The sequence below is a fragment of the Leiobunum rupestre genome, chromosome 1 (assembly GCF_980474605.1).
Source record: "Leiobunum rupestre chromosome 1, qqLeiRupe1.1.hap1, whole genome shotgun sequence".
NCBI lineage: Eukaryota > Metazoa > Arthropoda > Arachnida > Opiliones > Sclerosomatidae > Leiobunum > Leiobunum rupestre.
In genome coordinates this window covers 83,027,828-83,050,494 of record NC_143384.1, presented here as the reverse complement: position 1 = coordinate 83,050,494, position 22,667 = coordinate 83,027,828, and the positions used below count along the sequence as shown (strand labels likewise).

The window sequence follows — 22,667 nt, the reverse complement described above, 5'->3', positions numbered from 1 at the left end:
AATTTTTTAACCCAGAAAACGTTTCTAAACTATTTAACGTTGGCTCCTCTCAGTCTTAGAGCGTTTATGAGTAAAAATTAGTTTCGATCTTCTCGTGCTCAATCTATTAGGTGTTCTATTAGGTATTTTTTTAAAAAAATTAAAAGATCCATGGAGAAATTATAAGAATAAAATTTAAACGGAGGAAACACATGGATTTTCAAAACAAAAGTTTATTTTAAAACCTGTCGTGAGCTTTCGACCAACGGGTCTTTGTCAAACTAAGAAAGCAATCTAAATTTTTTTGATATATATACAGTTTCTTAAAAACTCATACAAGGTTACAAAAAATGTTAAAAAATTAAAAAAATACAAAGCAACTAATTTCTACGGTTAGGGTACAGGAGCTCCTTATCAAATAACCCCCACAGTTTTGCTGTTTTACTCCCTTCATCAAGGTTGAGTCTACCAATGTCATTTATATAAACACCTTCAATAAATTTTCTTTTAAAATAATTCGATTCCCTGTATAAAATGTTTGGTTCATTAAAATTGATTACGTGATTCTCATTTTTTCCAGTTAGGTGTTATGCTCATTTCGATCATGATGAATAGCTAAATATAGAGGCATCTCCGCTCATTCGGACTTCAAACACTCCTAGCCGCTCTAAAATGAGCGTAGTGTGCCCATCACTACACGTATGGGCACGTTGAACAACGAAATAATCGTAATAACATCTTTCATGTAGTGAAATTAACGAAGCTTTGTTTCTGACGGCACGAGGCTTAAGGTGGACGAAGTGAAATCAATTTCTCAGCGAAAGATGTCCCGGAAAAGGATGTCTGACGCGCCGTAATTAGAGAGTCCGTAAATTTGTCGTGTGGTCTCTGAGGAGGTCACTCTTGTCGCCTCGTTCGCTGGCGCGGATTACAATTATGACAAAATGGCAATTAGCAGCAGTCGTCTTATTGCGCAGATCACTCTAATTACCTGTTCCTTGCGAAAGGACGAGTGCTTCGCGATTTGGATGGGTTCCCAGGGCGCCGTCTGGGAAAGATGTCTGCTTTATTTTTATCTTCAAAGAATTTGGTAGGTGATCGATATCCCAAGTGCCATGTTTAGACTTCTTTCTAAAAAAAAAGTATTTATAGGCTATAAATTAGTAAACGAAAATATCTGGATCCAATGGGGTTAGTAAAAGGAACCCCGGGTTGATCCCAGCTTGTGGCACTGGGTGTAAACACCGATCTACTCTTCAGCGTTGCGTTTGTAAGTTCTCTCACCATTGGATAAGAGGGTTTTCTCGTTTACAGAAAATCTATTTAAAGTTAACGGTAATAGTAAATGTAGGGAGCTGTTGGCTCGCTTTCCACCACTCTCATATGCATTAGAAATAACCGCGTTAAAGTCACTTCGATATTAACCTAGCTAGCTGTTTATTATTATTAATAATATCATTATTAACAATAAATAAATTTGGATCCAACTGGAATTGAGACACATCAGGCCAGAGTCGAATTTCTGTTTGGATCAAATATTATTCAATTCCATGCATTGTAATTGCATCAATTATATAATGTAACACATTTTGGATGCCAATTTAGATCAAAGTCGAATTCGAGTATGGTCACTTTTGGAATATAGAGTTGAAATCAAAGGGAATGATGTCAAATAGTAATTGTATTTTTTTTTAAATATAAAATTTATTTTGGTATTAAAGTAAGTTTAAAACGAGTGGTAAGTCACTCCCGTATGACCTATACACCGAGTTCGCGTACTTAGTACTGTAAAGGTACGGATTATTAAGAGTTCACGAACTTTTATTAGCACAGTCAGAGGTACGACAGTGTACACCGAGTTCGCGCAGTGACCAACCCGAGGGGCTGGTCACTCCGCGTAATCGGTGTACAGAGCCGTACCTTTGACTGTACTAATGGGATTACGCGTAATCTTTGAAGTCCCTGCCTTTGGCAGTGCTAATCTAAGCATAATCCGGTGTACAGACTTTCTAAGAGTGGTTAGCCCCTCGGACCAACACCTCGGTTTAAAACAGCTGACCGTTGTTACGCAAATCAATCTCAAGAGAAACCACCCCTAGAGGTCTCTCTATAGTTCATAAAAGTCTATTCTGGCGGTAGTAAATTACTTTCAATTCCCCGTTTCATACTTAGTCAAAAATTGCATTCTGGTATGATACGATGGCCGTTTTCCAGATGTTTACTCGATGAGTTGCTTAGTACAATATCTCTTGGGACTTAAATACTTGAAACGCCCGAGGGAAGAAGCGCTCGCCTCAGAATTTTCGCATAAAATGGAAGGATTAAAGTCTTCTACCGTCTTTACACTCCGAAGATCAACAGCCAGCGCTCCCAGCGGCGGAAAGCGGAATTCATCAGTCAACCATCAAACCTTTTAATTCTTACCGAGGGGCAGGTCACTTCCTTGATTAGCGACGCACCCCTCAAAAGATTAAATCCGATTTAATCGTGATTATATTGATTAAATTCAATTTAATCACGATTAAGTTGATTAAATCTGATTAAAATGATTAAATCTGTTTAAAATGATTAAATCCTGATTAAAAAAATTATATCGTGATTAGTATGATTAAATCGTACTTTAGTTTTGATTTTAATGATAAATTCTCGATTCGACCGATTATATGGATTAAATCGAGATTCCAATGATTAAATCTAATTAAAATGATTAAATCTAATTAAAATGATTAAATCTAATTAAAATGATTAAATCTAATTAAAATGATTAAATCTAATTAAAATGATTAAATCTAATTAAAATTATTAAATCTAATTAAAATTATTAAATCTAATTAAAATTATTAAATCTAATTAAAATTATTAAATCTAATTAAAATGATTAAATCTAATTATAAAGATTAGACCATGATTAGAATGATTAAATCTCGTTTAAATGATTAAATCCTGATTAAAAAGATTAGATCATGATTAGAATTATTAAATCTCGTTTAAATCTTGATTAGATTTTTAATCTTGATTACCTTGATTTAATCACGATTACCCCGATTTAATCATTTTACTATGATTAAGACGCACCCAAAATGGAAGTGACCTGCCCCTCGGTTCATACTCTCTTTAAGTTGACGAGTTTATATCAACTTTTAACTTCCTGTTCTATTTTGTTGTTCAATTAAAACACTGGCAGACGATCCATTTTCAAAGTTCTTCGGAAATATCGTATCGATCATGGTCTGACTTTCGCGTCGCCAAATTCAAATTAATTAATCAAACGTGATCCTCCCGATTAAGAAAGACGGGGCAATCTTGTTTCGATTCTCTCAAGGACAAATTTGGAATTAGATTAGATCAAAGCGCGAGGATTGGGTTTGGACTGTAACGAAAAATGCTTAATATACCGCGCCAGGCCTGGTGCTAATCGCCTCCGTTGTTTATCCTAAAGAATCCCCGAGTTAAGCTACAATAATTCAATACGGAGGCGTCATCTCTGATTTTAATCGTTATAAGTGGAGCGTTTGTTAAGCCTTAGCCCAAACACTTTGCCAACGTAATCGAGATAATAAATCTCTTTTATCGAACGAGCGTCGGGCAACGAAAGCAACCCCTTTTGCCTTCCCCCATCTGAAACGCCACCACCCCCGGCAGGAGTCGCGTCGATCGCGTCTGAGCTTGTCTTTCTATTTCCCCCGTTTAGACGCGAGCTTCGAGGAAAATAGGCTCGATTATTTAGGAAAATACGAAACGCGATGGCAAAAGCCTTTATTAGCCTCAGTTGTTTAAATCTTTGTTGGCAGCTCCAGCGGAAGAGGGGACCTGGGTTGAGCCTATTTAGCGACGAAGAAGGGAAGATCCGATCTGCGTGGCAAGAAAATAAGGTGTCTGAGGTGACAGATTTTCCGATATGACCTTGCCTTCCTTCGCGACAGAAGTCACTTTTTGTCTCTGCTTCCGACGGCTCAGAGGAGAATCGACCGATTTTAGCCAGATATTCTCCAGGATGCTTCGTTCAGTGTCCCCCCTAGAGTTTTACCATAAGTAACCTGTGTGGAAAGAGTATAAAGTTTGAGTAAATGTTTATTCACTAGCACCGCACGGTAGCAACTTTGTCTAACTATATATAGTTTCGGTAATGTTATCGCCTCGCTTTCCTTGTTAACCATTTGTGACCAAGGCTTTGATAAATTTAAAACGCGAATGAAATGAGTTTTGAGAATGAGGTCTATCTCAAAATATTTGAGAATTTTTGTACACATTCTTTGATAGACTAAAAATATATGAAACATTGCTGAGTTAATTTTTATTTTGCTAACTAAATTTTATTTAATTATGGATTTCTATTATGCTACTAATTTGCTAATGGCGAAGTATAAAATAAATACGTTTCATACTTCCTTTTGTTATGTTACTTGTGGTATAAATATAAATCCAATTTTAACGGATCTAGGTATACCCGAGAGAAAAAAACGTCGTATATATAGACTTCATCATCCTTTTTTCCATTTTTCAGATACTCATCCCGGCCCCAGTTCCCAGTTCTCCGTATTTCTGAAATGCGTCCCTTATTTTGAGGATTACCGAAGTGAAGTCTATAAACTCGCGGATGACAATCAGAGATGGGCACACTTGAAAGAACCCCGCTCGCACTCACTCTCGAATTGATGAGTCATGTACAGCTCACACTCACTCTCGAATTGTTGAGTCATGTACAGCTCACACTCACTCTTGAATTAAAGTGTATTGTAACGCTCTCACTCTCGAATTAATGAGTAATGTACCACCCACACTCACTCTCGAATTGATGAGTCATGTACAGCTCACAATCATTCAGCTCATGTTTAAAATAAACAGGCTCACTCAATCACACTTGCTGTTTAGAACGTCACGCTTTTTTTAACCATGCATAAATATAAATATTACTAGCACCACTGTATAAGAGGGAAATATTTAAAGAGGGCTTTTACAAATATCATAGAAACTAATTAAATTATATGTTATTATCGAAAATTTAAATATTTATTAAAATATGGTTTTATTTTTCCCATAGTATTTAAATAGACACGATGACCATTCTCTCGTCTTCGTTTAAGCATTAAACTTGTATCGCGCTCATCTCATATCAGAAAAAACGGCGAAAGGGTTATCTCAATTTACTCATTTCGCTCGATCATGAGACAAACGTGCCCATGTCTTATGGGCAATACCTCATTGTATCGTTTTCGATATTATTTTTTACGCAGGCTATAACTTTTTGGTGATGGCAATCTGCCGCCCGCATATAAAAATGGTTTAATTCTGGAATTTTACCCAGACAAGTTAACTTTTTTCCTTTTGGCTGCTTAAGGAATGGCATGTTTGATATGATGAATATTTGGGTCGTGTGTATTCTATTATCAGTCAGCGGCCAGACAAGAGTTTTCTCTCATGCTCATAATTGGATTGTGGGAGACTCGAATTGCACGCGTCGAAAGAGATTTCTATTTTGGGGAAAAGGGGATATTGTGGCCCACACCATTTCAACACTTTTCAAATAGAAATAAACTGGTAATCAAATGAGCTATAGAAATATCACGGTAATGCCTGTAGTGTGTCTAAAGCCGCGCTCACACATACCCTCTGCAAGGTTTCTAGCCCGTCGTGTGAACAGTTACCGTTGCGCGTCCCAGCGTTTCAGATCGCTTCGGCTGAGCTGCTTTGTTGAGCATTTTGGCAGCGAGTCGGTTTTTGGGAACCATGAGCCTGTTTTTACCAAAATCGTCACTCGTAGATTTTTATGCGCCTAATAAAATATTTATGCCATTTTTGGAAGAAAATACATGTCTCGCAAATATTTGTCTATTTGTTTAAAAAGTTCAACAAATTTCTTCTGTGTGCATTAGTTTTTAATTAGAATGTTTTGAAACGTCACTCAAATGCGTGAGCAGACGAACTTCTAATTATATTACCATTCTACGCATGCGCAATTTTCTTCAAAACTCACTGGAAATCAAACGTGTCAACAAAAAGATTTACAAACGCTAAGCACCGCAGCGAGATCGAAACGATGCAAAACGTTTCCGGGAGTACGTGTGAACGTGGTTTATAGTCTTAGTGCCTAATTTGATTTTTAGTTAACAGTGGAGACACACTGTGTTAGACAATTGAACGAGTGACCCTCTAGTGTGTCAATAGGCCTAGTGCCTATTTAGGATTTTAGTTAACAGTGGAGACACTGTGTTAGACAATTGAACGAGTGACCCTCTAGTGTGTCAATAGGCATAGTGTCTACTTTAAATTTTAGTTAACGGTGGAGACACGCTAGTTGTGTTAGAAATTTGAACAAGTGACCCTCTAGTGTGTCAATAGGCCTAGTGTCTATTTTGAATTTTAGTTAACAGTGAAGACACTGCGGTAGAAAATTGAATGAGGGTCCTATCCCGTAGAACAGTTTTTGATGGGAAAAACCTAAAGGAAATGTTCTAAAGATATATTATATTATATTTTTCGATAAAAAATCGCTATAAAATCTTAATAATTACCTATGTTTCTAAAGGTATTTGCTATAAAATATCTATTTAACTATAGTTATATTCTTTACTATATAATAAATTGGAAATTTTGGCACCGTTGATATAGAGAAATCCTTGGAATGTGTCTCTAAGGCCTTACTTTACAAACATCTCTCTACATTTTACAGAGAGTTTTCTTTACAATTTCTCGAGAAAATTTTGTTCTGGATTCTTTCTCTTACCTTTTGAAGTGGTTTAAAACCGTAAATTAGGTCAAAAATAAAAGATCGTTTTAGTGAAAAGAATTTATAATCAAAGAAAAGATGGATCGTCGAAGAAAACATTTTTTAATGATCCTTCCGGCATCCAACTTTCCACCAAGACTCGAGAGCAAACGTTTCTTTGAAACCGAAATATTTTTATTCTCGTTGAATATGATCCTGAAAGAGATACAGGTTTTTGTAATTCACATTTTTGTTAAAGAACCTATTATCTTTGAAAATTTTTGTTAAATTTTGATAACTTGATTTCCTTTATAGGCCGACTACATAGTTATTCGGTTTACTCTGTCTTTCACTGTAAGCTGGCTCGCTGCAAGACACATATGCTATGCAAGCAGCCGACTACCAGTGATAAACAGAGTAAACCGAATAAATATGTAGTCGGCCTTTAACCTAAGCTACTGTCATCGCTCAACAATAATATTTAAGCATTTTTGTACCTTTGAGAACATAGAGAGATATCGAATACCCTAAGTAACATAATACCAATTAGTATGACTATTTTCAAAAATTATTGTTGTAAGTCTTAAAATTATCCGTATTTTTCTGAAAAAAAATAAAAAAAATTTCATTCCATGATTAGTCTAATATATTGTTTGCAAATTTAAATAAAGCGTCATTTTCGCCTCATTTTTTCGAATCTGAAAGTAAAACTAAACCTCTAGACTAGTTTAAACTGATTAACAATGTAACACTATTAATATTTTGTAGTATGTTTACTGATATTAGACATTTCATATCGATAAAAAGTTTAAAACATTAAAATCCCTTAAAAAGTAATTTATGTTTCAATTTTTATTTTTCCGATTTGCTGAAAATTTTCCACAATTCGGAAAATTTTCTGGAAATTTTTCTGTATTTCATTTTTCTGGAAAATTAACAACACTAGCAAAAACTTTCACAGAACGGATAACAGAGCTAGTGCGCAATCAATTTGTAGTTCAGCACATTGCATATTTAAGCACTAGGGGGCTAAGACGATAATATACGGCTCAATTAATTTACAAGTCCAAGTCGGAGCTGACCTTAAATTATGTACAGCGATTACAGCCTTTGCTAGTCCTAAATCTGTAATCGATTACGTAATCACTGTAGTTCAGACAAAGGTACGGGCTTGTACACCGATTACGGATAGTGATAAGTCCGTAGGCTAGAATATCATAGTTGAAAATTAGTATTAAAACAATAGAAAGAGTCCAACTAATTCTTATTATGTTACTTATACTAATACGTATTTAGTCACATTTTTCAAATGAATTTATTAGGTGGAAAAATAATAGTTGATTTTATAACATAAAAAGTGGTCTGGCCCAACCTATTAAAATGTTGCTCTTATAGTTTCTTACGTCACAAGACCCAGTTTCATTAGAATATTCTTCGCGCGAGCTATTTGCACGCGCGCTAGTGAAACCTATATTACTCTCGCGACTGCAGCGCGCGCTCGTAGACTTGTAAAAGTAAGAGACTGTGACGTCAGAGCCACATTTAAACAAGAAGGCCACGTTGCTTTATAAAAATAACTTTTTCTGATGCCTATGTTTGGAGTGGCGTAGAATTACGAGAAATCCTACAAGATAGGCGCCTCTATCGAGAAAAATACACATTTTTAAAGTATACCATCACACGCTCACTACGGCGACGAAGCAAAGAGCACGTATTTGACCCCATTAAAGTCCAGCAAAATTGTGTGGTCATTCTACAAACGGCTCCCACTAAAATTATTAACACACGGACGATAAGGTACCGTCACACTTATGTTAACTATAATTAAAAACTAACGCTAAAAGTCAAAATGAAAAACGACAATATCATTGACAGAACGGCATTTTGCTTCGAGTTTCAAACACTAGGTGGCGCTGGTCAGTTGAAGGACTTTGGCAGTCGGAATTTGTTTTCGAAACTTTATCGACATACGCAGGTATTTAGAGATCGAACAAGAAAGTTGGGAAACTTGGGGCGAATATGAAATATTCAAACTGTTTCCGGAGGCGGACATTATGGACTCACGCCGGATATCGGATAAATAAGTAACCCGCGAAACCAATAACCGTGGCCGGGGAGAGACTTAGTCTGCTCCTGGTCCATCTAGTCTTGACAGGAAACCACCGAGTACCGGAGCGGATTGATCCTCACGCTAGGCGCGTGCGTTTATTGCTTTGCTAACTAGAACTTCGTCAAACAACGCCATTTACCAAGTTATTATTTGTTCTTGATGCGTGATCTCGTTCTTCAGAAAGTACGCTTAGTACTTGTCTCTCGTAGAACTATATTTTTCTACAATATTGTATTGCACTCTCAAAAAAGTATGATGTTAGTACGATATGATACTTTTATCTCGATGAAGTACATTTTAGTACGATATGGTACTTTTCTCTCGATGAAGTACATTTTAGTACGATATGGTACTTTTCTCTCGATGAAGTACATTTTAGTACGATATGGTACTTTTCTCTCGATAAAGTACATTTTAGTACGATATGGTACTTTTCTCTCGATGAAGTACATTTTAGTACGATATGGTACTTTTCTCTCGATGAAGTACATTTTAGTACGATATGGTACTTTTCTCTCGATGAAGTACATTTTAGTACGATATGGTACTTTTCTCTCGATAAAGTACATTTTAGTACGATATGGTACTTTTCTCTCGATAAAGTACGTTTTAGTACGATATGGTACTTTTCTCTCGATGAAGTACATTTTAGTACGATATGGTACTTTTCTCTCGATAAAGTACATTTTAGTACGATATGGTACTTTTCTCTCGATAAAGTACGTTTTAGTACGATATGGTACTTTTCTCTCGATGAAGTACATTTTAGAACGATATGTAATTTTCTCTCGATGAAGTTAATTTTATTACGATATGGTGATTTTATTTCGATGAAGAACATTTTGTACCTATCTCTCGGTTAATTATTTTTTTCTTATGTCAATTGTCAAAGAAAACCAACTAATGATTCTTACAAACATTATTTAATAATAATACAAACGTATTATATTTTATATCTAACTGATAATTTGTTTGATATACCTAGTTAGTTTTTTCAAGCAATGTGCCTTAAATTGTATGCTCTCTTATTCTAGAATAAGAATGTTTAAAGCAAGTCTTGGTTCTATCAAAAAAGTAGGAAAATGTCAAACCGATTCTTGAAAACACTACTAGCTGAAGCACCATCGAGCAGCGCTACAAACTGAATGTGGCTTGTTTGAACCACGCCTGCCATCTCTTGGTGTAAATACGTACTAAAATACGAAATATACGAAATAAAAAAGGCAAATGAAAGCTAATATAGAGTATCATAATTCAATTAACTATATTTATATTCAGTGTAATTTATCCCCTTATAAATAATATTATATAATGAATTTAACCTCTGATTCATAATATTAGTCACCAAGTAACAATATTTAACCTCTGATTCATAATATTAGTAATCAAGTAATAGTATATAACCTCTGATTCATAATACTAATCACAAAGTTCTATTATTTAAACTATGATTCCTAATATTTACCACTAAATCTTTTTTGAATAATAATCAGCTAGGCTAATACCCAAGGCACCACCTTAGGCCCAAGTCATCTAGCGACTTTTAATGCCTTTTAAATAGGTGGCCGGCTTTTAGTATTTAACTTTTGATTCATAATACTAATCGCCAAGTTTTAGTATTTAACCTTCGATTTCATAATACTAATCGCCAAGTTATAGTATTTAACCTTCGATTTCATAATACTAATCGCCAAGTTATAGTATTTAACCTTCGATTTATAATACTAATCGCCAAGTTATAGTATTTAACCTTCGATTTATAATACTAATCGCCAAGTTTTAGTATTTAACCGCTAATAAATAATATTTGTCACTGAATAATAACATAAGTAACATAATATTCTACCTTGGTAATAGTATATTACGCCATATTTATTCACTAGAGGGCTAAACCGTAATTGCGCCCTAGCTCTGAAAATCAGTGCCTAGATAATGTTTCCTAAATGGCATACTTTGTTACTGTGTTACTTAAAACTATTTAATATTAATATATATTATATTTAATATTAAAACCAATATAAAATTATGGTAATAAGTTTCTTTAATTTACGTTCAAACCACATTTCGAAAGAGCAAATCAGTAACAAGGTATTTGCAATAGGCGAAACTATAAAGTCCAGAAGGGCTGAAAAGATGGTAGTCACGTGACTTTGTGAAGAACTGCAGCGCCATCTATCCGAAGGAATACGAACTATTATTTATTTCATTTTGCTAATGGTGGTTTAAATTTTGATCGATTTATTATTTAAAACATTTTGTAATAGAAAAGTGTAAATTAATTAGCTCTCTGCAGTATCTGGAAGGAATGTTTTTTCTTTAACGTCACACGGCCAACTATGAACACGAGTTACCGAGTCGAAGTTGGCTGTGAAAAGGTAGTCACGTGATTTTGTTTTCCCATTTTAACAAGTTGGTTCAGATCAAATGTACTTTATAGTATCGCCTATTGTGTCGGAAATCGTAGCAACTTGTTTCCAAGGATAAGTCTTAAAGATTTCGGGGGAGCGCAACACTTTTTTAAAAAGTGAAATTCTTAATTTTCCGTGTAAGTACACGCAACCAGTGTTGGGCATTTTCGTCAAAGAGCCGCTCACGCTCACGTCTTATTGAGCGGTAAAATTTTCGCTCCTCTCTTTTCGCTCTTTTTTTGAGGGGTAAAATTGTCACTCTTTTTTTCGCTCTTTTTTGAGCGGTAAAATTTCGCTCTTTTTTTTCCGCTCTTTTTTTGAGGGGTAAAATTTTCGCTCTTTTTTTCCGCCCTTTTTTGAGCGGTAAAATTTCGCTCTTTTTTTCCGCTCTTTTTTGAGCGGTAAAATTTCGCTCTTTTTTTTCCGCTCTTTTTTCAGCGGTAAAATTTCGCTCTTTTTTCCGCTCTTTTTTGAGCGGTAAAATTTTCGCTCTTTTTTTCCGCCCTTTTTTGAGCGGTAAAATTTTCGCTCTTTTTTTCCGCTCCTTTTTGAGCGGTAAAATTGTCGCTCTTTTTTTCCGCTCTTTTTTGAGCGGTAAAATTTTCGCTCTTTTTTTCCGCCCTTTTTTGAGCGGTAAAATTTCGCTCTTTTTTTCCGCTCTTTTTTGAGCGGTAAAATTTCGCTCTTTTTTTTCCGCTCTTTTTTGAGCGGTAAAATTTTCGCTCTTTTTTTCCGCCCTTTTTTGAGCGGTAAAATTTCGCTCCTCTCTTTTCGCTCTTTTTTGAGCGGTAAAATTTTCGCTCTTTTTTCCGCTCCTTTTTGAGCGGTAAAATTGTCGCTCTTTTTTTCCGCTCTTTTTTGAGCGGTAAAATTTTCGCTCTTTTTTTCGCTCTTTTTTGAGCGGTAAAATTTCGCTCTTTTTTTTCCGCTCTTTTTTGAGCGGTAAAATTTTCGCTCTTTTTTTCCGCCCTTTTTTGAGCGGTAAAATTTCGCTCTTTTTTTCCGCTCTTTTTTGAGCGGTAAAATTGTCGCTCTTTTTTTTGCTCTTTTTTGAGCGGTAAAATTGTCGCTCTTTTTTTCCGCTCTTTTTTGAGCGGTAAAATTTTCGCTCTTTTTTTCGCTCTTTTTTGAGCGGTAAAATTTCGCTCTTTTTTTTCCGCTCTTTTTTGAGCGGTAAAATTTCGCTCTTTTTTTTCCGCTCTTTTTTGAGCGGTAAAATTTCGCTCTTTTTTTCCGCTCTTTTTTGAGCGGTAAAATTTCGCTCTTTTTTTTCCGCTCTTTTTTGAGCGGTAAAATTGTCGCTCTTTTTTTTTGCTCTTTTTTGAGCGGTAAAATTTCGCTCTTTTTTTTCCGCTCTTTTTTGAGCGGTAAAATTTTCGCTCTTTTTTTCCACCCTTTTTAAGCGGTAAAATTTTCGCTCTTTTTTTCCGCTCCTTTTTGAGCGGTAAAATTGTCGCTCTTTTTTTCCGCTCTTTTTTGAGCGGTAAAATTTTCGCTCCTCTCATTTTTGTTTTGCGCTCTTTTAAAAAGATATTTTACCCCTCATTTTCGCTCATAATAACAAATCCGCTCACAATGAGATGAGCGGTGCCCAACACTGCAAGCAAACCCTGTGAACTATAGCCTTTATCCGGCGGAAAATACAAAGGCCTTTCTCGTTTCTTACACCAAAATTTGCGAAAGCCTTTTTCGGAGGTGGATTAGGGGTCTCCGTCCGGTCAAGCATTATGCGCTGAAATCTTGATGAAAGCCAAATTCCGCGCCGCAAAAAGAGAGTAAAACCAGAGCGGCGCTGGGGCCCAACGGCATTTTTTCTTTATATTTAGCGGCTATAAAGCGTCGATGAAAGGAGAGAGCACGATCAAGACCGTCATAAAAAACAGCCCACTTTTTGTTCATCGTCCGCTGGATGGCGCTGCCAAAGGAAGCTTTGTTATTGGCGTTGCGGGGCTTTTTAGTACTTATCCTCACTTTACAACCTCTCTTTTTACAACCAAGGTGAAGTTATGGCGTGTATCGCCAAGTCTGTGTTCGGGCCAACTTTATTAAGTTCGTTATTGCGCCCAGAACCCGCGTTTTAAAGTCCCGCTTCGGCTGAACAACGAACCAAAAAAATTACTGAAAGCAACCCCTTCGAAATTAGGGAAATTGAATTACGTTCCCGGTCTTTATGGGCTCGCTACTAACCTATCTGTACAGACTTTATTATTATTGTTCTTCATGAGGAACATCGCTGAAGGTACGCCATGAAAAGTTCAGTCTTCAAATATAATTTGTTTGGAATAGAGAACATAAAGTGATAAATTTTATATTGCGGGGGTACTCGTGATAGGAAATAAAAGGTATGATTAAAGCTAGTGGCTGCTCTATCATTGCCACCTGTATTATGAAAAGGGTCCTGTTATTAGAGATGGCCATGAATTTATCCGATTCTTCGAAAAACGCGACTTTACTGGAGAGTGTGGTGCCATCTATTAGAGGCAAAGGAAGCTAAAATTCAAAATAGCCAAATGATAACGTCGTCAGAGAGTCATTGTAGAGTATTATAGTTAGAAAACGTATACTCTATTTACTGGACTTTAAACCTTGATCACATGTTATTAACCAATTTACAAACGATCCAATCAACGCGAGAAGTACCTATAAGTACCCCCCCTTTTTAGTTCCACATCTATATGTATATATAGAGTGGGACTATTGTTTTCGTTAGAATGTTGTGAAGTGTCGTCGTCGTCGTCGTCGTCCAACTTTTTAACACCTTCCATATCTTTTGAACGGGTTGACATAACGCCGCCGTTTTTTCTAAGAATGCTTAATATAGTTGCCACTATCTGCACAACCAAGTTTCACGGGTTAAATTTAGTTAGCGGCGATTTGCCAGCCCCTTCTATCCGACCCCTATTAGACACTTCTAAAAAAATACGCAGTCTTACAATTTTGGATACGATTGACTTTTAAATTTAATTTATTTTTTAAATTACGTATTTACTTTAGCTCTAATGGTTTGCCAGGTTTCGGTGCCCTAGAAAAATTAGGGGCCCTTGGGCCCGCATAAACCACCTTACCGCTGACGTTCGTTTTTGCCTTACGCGGAGTGCGTAACTAACTTATCGAAGCCGCGTATGGCCAGAAGAAATAAATAAGTGTGACACTTAGAGTGCGTGATTTACGTATCGAAGCCGCGTATGCCAGAAATAACAAAGAAGTGTGACACTCACTTATCGAAGCCGTGTATGGCCAACGCTCTTCGCGTGCGATTTGAGGTATAACTTTGAAACTTGATGTAGTTATTAGGATGGGTATTGCGGATATTTTACCAGAATTAATTTTAATTTAACCAAGGCTTAGCATACTTTGGCCTAATTTTAACGCTATTCGCGTGCGATTTGAGGTATAACTTTGAAACTTGATGTAGTTATCAGGGTTGGTATTACGGATATTTTACCAGACTTAATTTTAATTTAACCAAGGCTTAGTTTGTTTTGGAATATATTTTACGTTTTTCGCGTGTGATTTGAGGTATAACTTTGAAACTGGATGTAGTTATTAGAATGGGCATTGCGGATATTTTACCAAACTTAATTTTAATTTAACCAAGGCTTAGCTTGTTTTGGCCTAATTTTAACGCTATTCGCGTGCGATTTGAGGTATAACTTTGAAACTTGATGTAGTTATTAGAATGGGTATTGCGGATATTTTACCAAACTTAATTTTAATTTAACCAAGGCTTAGCTTGTTTTGGCCTAATTTTAACGCTATTCGCGTGCTATTTGAAAGTTGATGTAGTTATTAGGATGGGTATTGCGGATATTTTACCAGACTTAATTTTAAATTAACGAAGGCTTAGCATTTTTACGCAGTCCTATCATTTTGGATCCGATTGACTTTTTAATTCCGTTTCATTTTTAATCTATATTACTGCTATACCTCTTCATTGGGTGCACGTTTCAGCTCTGTCAGGTAAACAGGGGGCTCAACAGCCCCCCTTTTCCGATTTTGAGCGTTGATTTACGCAGAGTACGAAAGTTCCCAAAAATCTCCCGGGTAAAGCGTTATTAATAGGTTAGTTCCTATTGGATTTGAAATACTGAACCCAAACTTAGAATACAGATAACGAAGCTTACGTCTGACGCTATGCTTAACCCTTATGCCAAGGCTTAGAGAAAAATTAATAATCTTCGTAGTTCCTATTGGATTTGAAATATGGGGCTTAAACTTCGAATATAGGTAAAGGTGGTTACGTTTGGCACTATGCTTAACCATATTAACACGCGCCAAGACTTATCCTACATGAATTTTCTTCGTAGTTTGGACTGGATTTGAGATACGGGCCTCAAACTTTTAATACAGTTAAGAAGCTGAAGTCTGACCCTATGTTTAACTCTTTTAACCCGCGCCAAGGGTTAGTGAGCGTATGCGAATTTTCTTCGTAGTTCCTATTGGATTTGAGATACGGAGCTCAAACTTACAATACAGATAAAGAAGCTTACGTCTGACGTTTTGCTTAAACCTTTTGACACGCGCCAAGGCTTAGAGAATAATTAATTAATTCATCCATGTGGAACTAATATTACGGCCTTGGCCGACTTGTTGATTTCTACGCTAGCGACATCTATTGAAAAAAGAGCTACTTCACGTCGAACCGCCACTTACTTTAATATTTCTGAAGTATTTTTTCAAATCTTTTCACCCAGGGCTTGCCCAAATGGTCCGGTTTGAGCTAATCTCGTTTCCGACCTTCAAAATGGTCATCTGGAACTTGAAAATCTCCAAAATGTACTAATATATCTTAATAAAAAACCTCTATAATAAATATGGCGATTTCGACCTTGAAAATGGTCATCCCGACCTTCAAAACTCTTAGCAAGATTAAATATCCTATTATATCATAATTGAAAATATCTACAATAAATATGGCGATTTCGACCTTTAAAATGGTCACCCCGACCTTCAAAATTCTTAGCACGATTAAATATCACAATAGGTCTTTCTATAAAATGTTCAACGGCCGGTCTCCTGTTTTTTCGACGTCACGCAACGCCAACTTCACCAATAAAAGTTGGCAGTACTATTTTATTTCCTCTTGGCAGCCACATCCAGTGAAGAGCAAACTTTACGAGTTATTGTTAGGCCTAACAAGTGCAGAAGGTGGATTAAGGTTTAATTTCTCTTTTAAAAATTTAATAAGAAGGTCGTATTTTAAAGCTTTTCATGAAAACTTATAGGTAAATATGTTTATTTTGTTGGTTTCAATGCCTATTCTAAATATAGGCTTATCTGATACGTTTCTGTTATGTAACATTGATTCCTAGCATATACTTGTCAGCGCTTACTTTATGTGTCAAATTTAAATGAATGTAAAGCTAAGTATGACTGAAAAATATATTGGTTTTAGAAATTCATAACGGAACGAAAAAGAAGCTGTTTGGTCCAGTTTCCAACTGGTAATGTAAAGATAACTGGTTCGATTCTGTCAAAATAAAATTAATAATAAATCATGAATTTGCTATTTTAATAGTATAAACATTAAATATATACCTGTTTGAGGAATTAGTTGCCATTGTTTCAGAAGAAAAATGCAGCCTTGGCGCACTTCAAAACATTTTAGTTTGAAATCATCCTTGCAAAAACAGTTTTCTTTCTAAACAAGAAGGCCAATGTTAATTTATAGAAAGACCTATTGAAAATATCTACAATAAATATGGCGATTTTGACCTTGAAAATTTGTCATCATGACCTTGAATATTTTTAATATTTAATCATTTAAACTTGTACACCGCTTCTACGTCCCAAAGTGGAGTGACGCGCCGTTACGCGCGCTAGTGGAAACCATAGCTTAGAGCAAGAAGGTATTTATACTTCCGGGGATTCACTGTGTTGAGATGGGCCAGAATGGGGGAAGGGACAACGTCACCGGAGAGCGCTTCAGTCGGGTCAGAAGATGCGCGATTGGAAGCACTAGGTGGTTTCTTTTCGCCTGTTCTCGGACTAAAAGTGTACACTCTTTTTACCTCAATACGTTTTATTCACCTGTTCCGGGGATGAGAATTACTCCGGCCCATAAACTATTCGCTTGTTCCGAAGTATTAGGGCTACTCTTTTTACTCCTTCTGTAAAGGAAGTGTAAAGGAGTAAATCGGATTTGATCGTCTGCTAGCCAGAATTTATCCGCTGAAAAGGCCACAGGCAGCCATTTTGGAAAAACGTTTTTACTCCGACGCAAACTATTCGCCAACCCAGAATCGAAGTAAAATGACGTCATAGCCTTACACTTCTTACCCTACTCCGAAATCCCGGAACAAGCGAATATAAACCACCTATTGTTGGCTGGATTGCAGGGAATCTAAAAATCTGTTAATTTAATAATAATAATTATTATAATAATCAGCTAGGCTAATACCCAAAGCACCACCTTAGGTCTAAGTCATCAAGCGACTTTTAAAGCCTTTAATTCAGGTGGCCGGGTTACAATGCGTAAGAGGGTGGTGGCAAGCCACGTGGGCCAACAGCTCCCTACACTAACTATTACCGTTAACCTCAACAAGTTTTTATTTTATCATCCACAATGGATTTATATTGTCTATGATATCATTAAATCATTTTCCTGCAAATGCTTCGGAAAATGTTTATTCGATTTCTAAATAGTGTTATAAATTGTTTCCAAACTTTAACGTATTTGAATATATTTCAATTTAAATAAATGTTTGGCAGTAAAATCAGAAAACGAACCAGGAAATAAATTGGAAATATGCAATGTGGCATAATTTATCGTCCCTAAAACTTGTTCGATTATCGCATTTCTACCGAAAATAAGTTCCATTAATCAAGTTTTGCCTAATGAATCAACAGAGAGGCAGAAGGTAGAGCTATCGTCCATATGAAAATATCGCATTTGCATATACCGATTTTCGTTCCTCAGACATCGCCATGTAAGCAGCTTCGCGTTGAAGTCGATTATGAATAGATATTGGAAATTGACGCCGCGTTTTTTCCCTCTTAGTTAATATCCGGCACTCTTTGTTCACGAAAAAGTGGTCCCGGCCCTTGCTAATTAAACCTACCCTCTCGGTTACCCCCACCCGTTCGATGTCTTGCCTTCCCGTGTTGGACATGAGCCGGAAAATGTGCAGGTTAAGCACTCGACTTTACGAACGGCGACGTCTGAGCTAAAATATCATTTTCGCGTACATTTCCTTCCTGTTCCATTTTTGGGGGTCCTTCGCAAATTACGAAACCCTAAGGAAGACATTGTGGACGAGAACTATCATTTTTGCCCTATGGCTACAGTGGCGTAGCTGATGGTCCGCGGCGCGGGGGGCCCTACTCACCATAAAAAAATTGAAAAGGGGGTCCCTAATCGAGATTTTTGTGAGGGGGGCCTCTGAGTTCTTAGCTACGCCACTGTATGGCTAGTCATTTCCTGTAATCGGCGAACGGGCTTGTAGCTTTTACTGTATCAAAGTGATTTGTTAACTGATTACAGTCTGTTATCAGTTAACAGACATGGGCAAAACTCGGAGTGAATTTGTGCGAGTGATTTCCCCCTTACTTTTCTCGCTCCTTTCCCCAATAAAAAGTTTTCACTTTTTTGTCATTCGCCGAGTAAAAACAGTAAAGGTAGTCAAGGTCAGCTCTTGCACTCTTATCTATTTTTAAGACTACTAAATGAAGGCGGGAAATTTGAATTTGAATTGAATGACTTTACTGGAGATCGTGGTGCCATCTATTAACGGCAAAGAAGGCTAAAATATACTTTTTCGACCGAATTAAAATTTCCCGCCTTAAATTTCCAGTTTCCCGCCAAGAATAAGAGTGAAATTGGTGACCTTGACAAATCCCTTTCTTTGGGGAAGAGTGAACTCGGCGAGTGACGAAAAGTGAGAGTGGGAAAGATAAAAGATTTTTAATTAGTTCCACTCAAGACTAAGAGTGGAACTCTAAATATCACTAAGGATTTTTCCCATGTCTGATTACAGATCAAAGACTTGCTGCAGTTATGTACACGTATTTTTAGGAAGTGCTTAGCCCCTTCAGTTTCTGGCCAACTTTGTTTAGTTTTCAACACGTTGCATTTTCGTTCATGTGCTCTACTAACTCCACTAAATAAACAATTATAAGATTACATTTAGTTTGGTTTAATCAAAAGGATGTGTATAAAACCTTTCAGATTTTAAGATTGAAACTAAGCCTCGGTCACAAAAACCAGCAGTCGCGTTTCTAACACATTGTAGAAATTGTTTTTCCACTTTACATAGTGCCACCTAGCGGCTGATAAATCACAAAGCTCCTACTTACTAGACGTAAATTCAGCAGCTTATGAGCTTTTCTCGTTGTCCGCTACGTGGCTCTATGAAAACTGTCTGTTGTTTTCGTTTCTATTACCTCTTTTTTAAATTGGAACTGATAGATGGCGTTTTACAGCGAGTTCTCCAAGAAAGGTTTTGCTTACACAGGCCCACACAAAAGTTTTAATTAAACTCCGCAAATAATATTAGATTTTGAACAACTTCTTTAGATTTAAATATATTATTTTATATACTCCGCCGCTTGCTTATAGCAGAGCTCTCGGCAGCACTTTAGTTGGGTCGCTTAGTTTCTAAGTGAAGCAGAGTGAACGACGATTCCATGCAGTGTTTGGACAAAAGTACATCTAAACTCCTACGCATTGTAACCCGGCCACCTGAATTAATGGCTTTAAAAGTCGCTTGATGACTTAGGTCTAAAGTGGAGCATTGAGTATTAGCCTAGCTGATTAGTATTATTATTAAAACTCCGTGCTATGCTTCATTTTTTTTTGTAATTGCAACGATAACCAGTGTTGGGTAGTATTTTAAATACTTGTATCTTAAAGCAAGTAACGGCTTGACGTGAAGTAGCTCTTTTTCCAATAGATGTCGCTAGCGTAGAAATCAAAAAGGCGGTACTTATAGGTACCCCTCTCGTTGATTGGGTCTTTTGTAAATTGGTCAATAACTTAAATTATAGCAGTTATAAACAATAATTTTACATGATATATGTAATTTAGGATAATTAAAGTCCACTAAATAGAGTATAAGTTGTCAATGGCTATCTTACGACGTTATCATTTGGCTATTTTTAATTTTAGCTTCCTTTGCCTTTAATTGATGGCACCACACTATCTAGTGAAGTCGCGTTTTTCGAAGAATCAGATAAATTAGTCTTTTAAGTTTACATAGAGCTACGTAGTGGCAAATGCGAGAAGCTCATGAACTGCTGGATTTTCGTCTGCTAAGCAGACGATTTTTCAATAAAGCATCTGCTTAGCAGACGAAAATCCAGCAGTTTATGAGCTTCTTACGAGACAATCTGCCTTTTAGATCACGCGTAAAAATGTTATATTCTCGATCTTTCGGACAGTCTGGCTTTTTTTTTCGCTTTCAAGAAATTACAGTATTTTGAGTATTTAGGATTTTAGAATACTAAATTAAAGTATTTTTTTTTTAAATACTTTACGCTATGAGTATTTAGTATTTTATTTTAAATACTTTGTCGTAGGAGTATTTAGGATTTTATTTTAATACCGAAAGTGAAGCCCAACACTGACGATAACACCAACGCATTTCGCCTTGCAAATAGGGGCCTACTGCCACTGAACTAGGGGGCATGCTCTGTGACACGTTCCACTTAACACGTGACCCCGAGCGTGCGTCGCGTGCCGTTATAAAATAGCAGCCGTAAAGCCCCCTAGTGTTGTGTGGCACCGCGATCTTCAACTTAATCGAAGTAAAAAATCTCCATCAATATGTTTAGCTTTGGAAAGTCCTTTCTTTGGTGCTACGCTATTTGTGAAACGCCCCTGGCATTCTGAAACTCAGTTAAAACCATCTCCGGATAGATTTCTTTTTTTCTTTACTCTTTGCAAAAAATAACGGCCAGGTTGTATAGATGGCACTAGGATCGGAAAATTAATCCTGTCTTTTTTCTATGGTAGCATTGTCCTTTGTCGAAGCCACAGTTTTTTCGTTGGCGCTCACCTTAGAGCCAATGCAGGGAGCATTGTGGCGATGCGATCCGAAATTGACTTGTGAATAATTCAGGCGGGCCTTAATTGGCCGTTGCTGCTTTCTCCGCGTCTCTGAATCGAACTTGTAATTGAGACTTATTTCTGGATTTCTTGGCCCCCAATTCATCGTGCTTCTGTACTTGTTCTTGGCTTTGGCGGTTTTTTTTCCTTTCCAATAAATTGATACAATCGCATTTATTTCCGTCCCCTTCAATTCGTTGGGTTTGAACATTTATAAATTATCTGGTTATTTATCAACCTGGGTTGTCTAATTTAAATAACGATTTCAATAAAGCTATTTTTTAAATCACCTTTTATACTTTAATGTATTTATAAAAATTTACAAATTCATAGCAAACTTAATTAAATATAGGTTTTTAATTTATTTAATTTTATTGGAATTTTAGTTTACAGTACCGCTGCAATCAAATTATTAATCAATCGTTATTTTTTAAATCAAAAAACCAACACTACTACCAATAAATTAAGTGCATGTAGCTTAAAGTTCAATACCTTTCGATTGCAAGGTCACTATATTGTTACTATACTTTGATCATTTTGAAACAGTGTTACACAGATCGTAATTTGATTCGCTAGTGAGTGAGCTTCTCTTCAAAATAAGAAGTCTATATTTTCTGACAGGTAAAGGAAAACCGGGAAAAGTCAGGGAATTTGAAAGTAGGTTTACCAAGTCAAGGGAATATCGTGAAATTTTAATTTTTTTTTTATAAAAGTCAGGAAAAGTTAATCTATAACCTTATAAGTCACTTCCGGCTAGGAGCAACAAACACAAGGAGAACGTAGCTAGCCTTTTAACACGCTAACGCAGTGTTGTGTACAAATTTCATTGGATGAGCCTTTACGCTGATCGTTTTACGGAAAGGGGGGGGGGGGGTAGACAATTTCCGAATTTTCCCCTTCCGACGGCAGCAGGCGCTAAAGCGTCTATCCAATGAAAATTGTACGCAAGAAAATCCACGACTTTTGACGGGTTGCGTTCTCCTTGTGTGGGGTGCTGTGTTTGTTGCTCCTAGCTTACACTAAAAGCTGATAAAATTAAAATACTAAGTTCCCAAAATGCAAAATTTGGCCTTAAAAATGATCGGGGAAAATTTTATATAAGTGGTCAGGGAAAACAGGAAAAAGTCCGGTAGTTTAAAACTAAAATTTTTGTGGCAACCCTGTTTGAGTAAAATCCAGAAGAAACTTTTTTTAAAGCCAACTTCGAAGTATAGATGGCAGCAGAGGCTCGGTTAAATACGACAGTATAAGTTTAAATTGATTGGTCTAATTCAAAATTTCTTTTCATTTGGCCCAGAAGCCATTTATGATGCAAAGGCCTTTCCAGATCTCACAGTACTCCTAAAAATTCTTCAATGAAAATAAAGAGATATTGCTTTTGCAACCAAAAATACGAAATCGTTAATTTTTTTGCACCCT

The 22,667-nt window shown here is 36.4% G+C and overlaps 1 protein-coding gene across 1 annotated transcript in view; it reads left to right on the top strand.

Moving 5' to 3' along the window:
- The window catches only part of wake (ankyrin repeat and fibronectin type III domain containing protein wide awake), a 198,867-nt gene that overhangs the window by 96,797 nt on the left and 79,403 nt on the right, over positions 1–22,667 (top strand). The window lies entirely within an intron of this gene.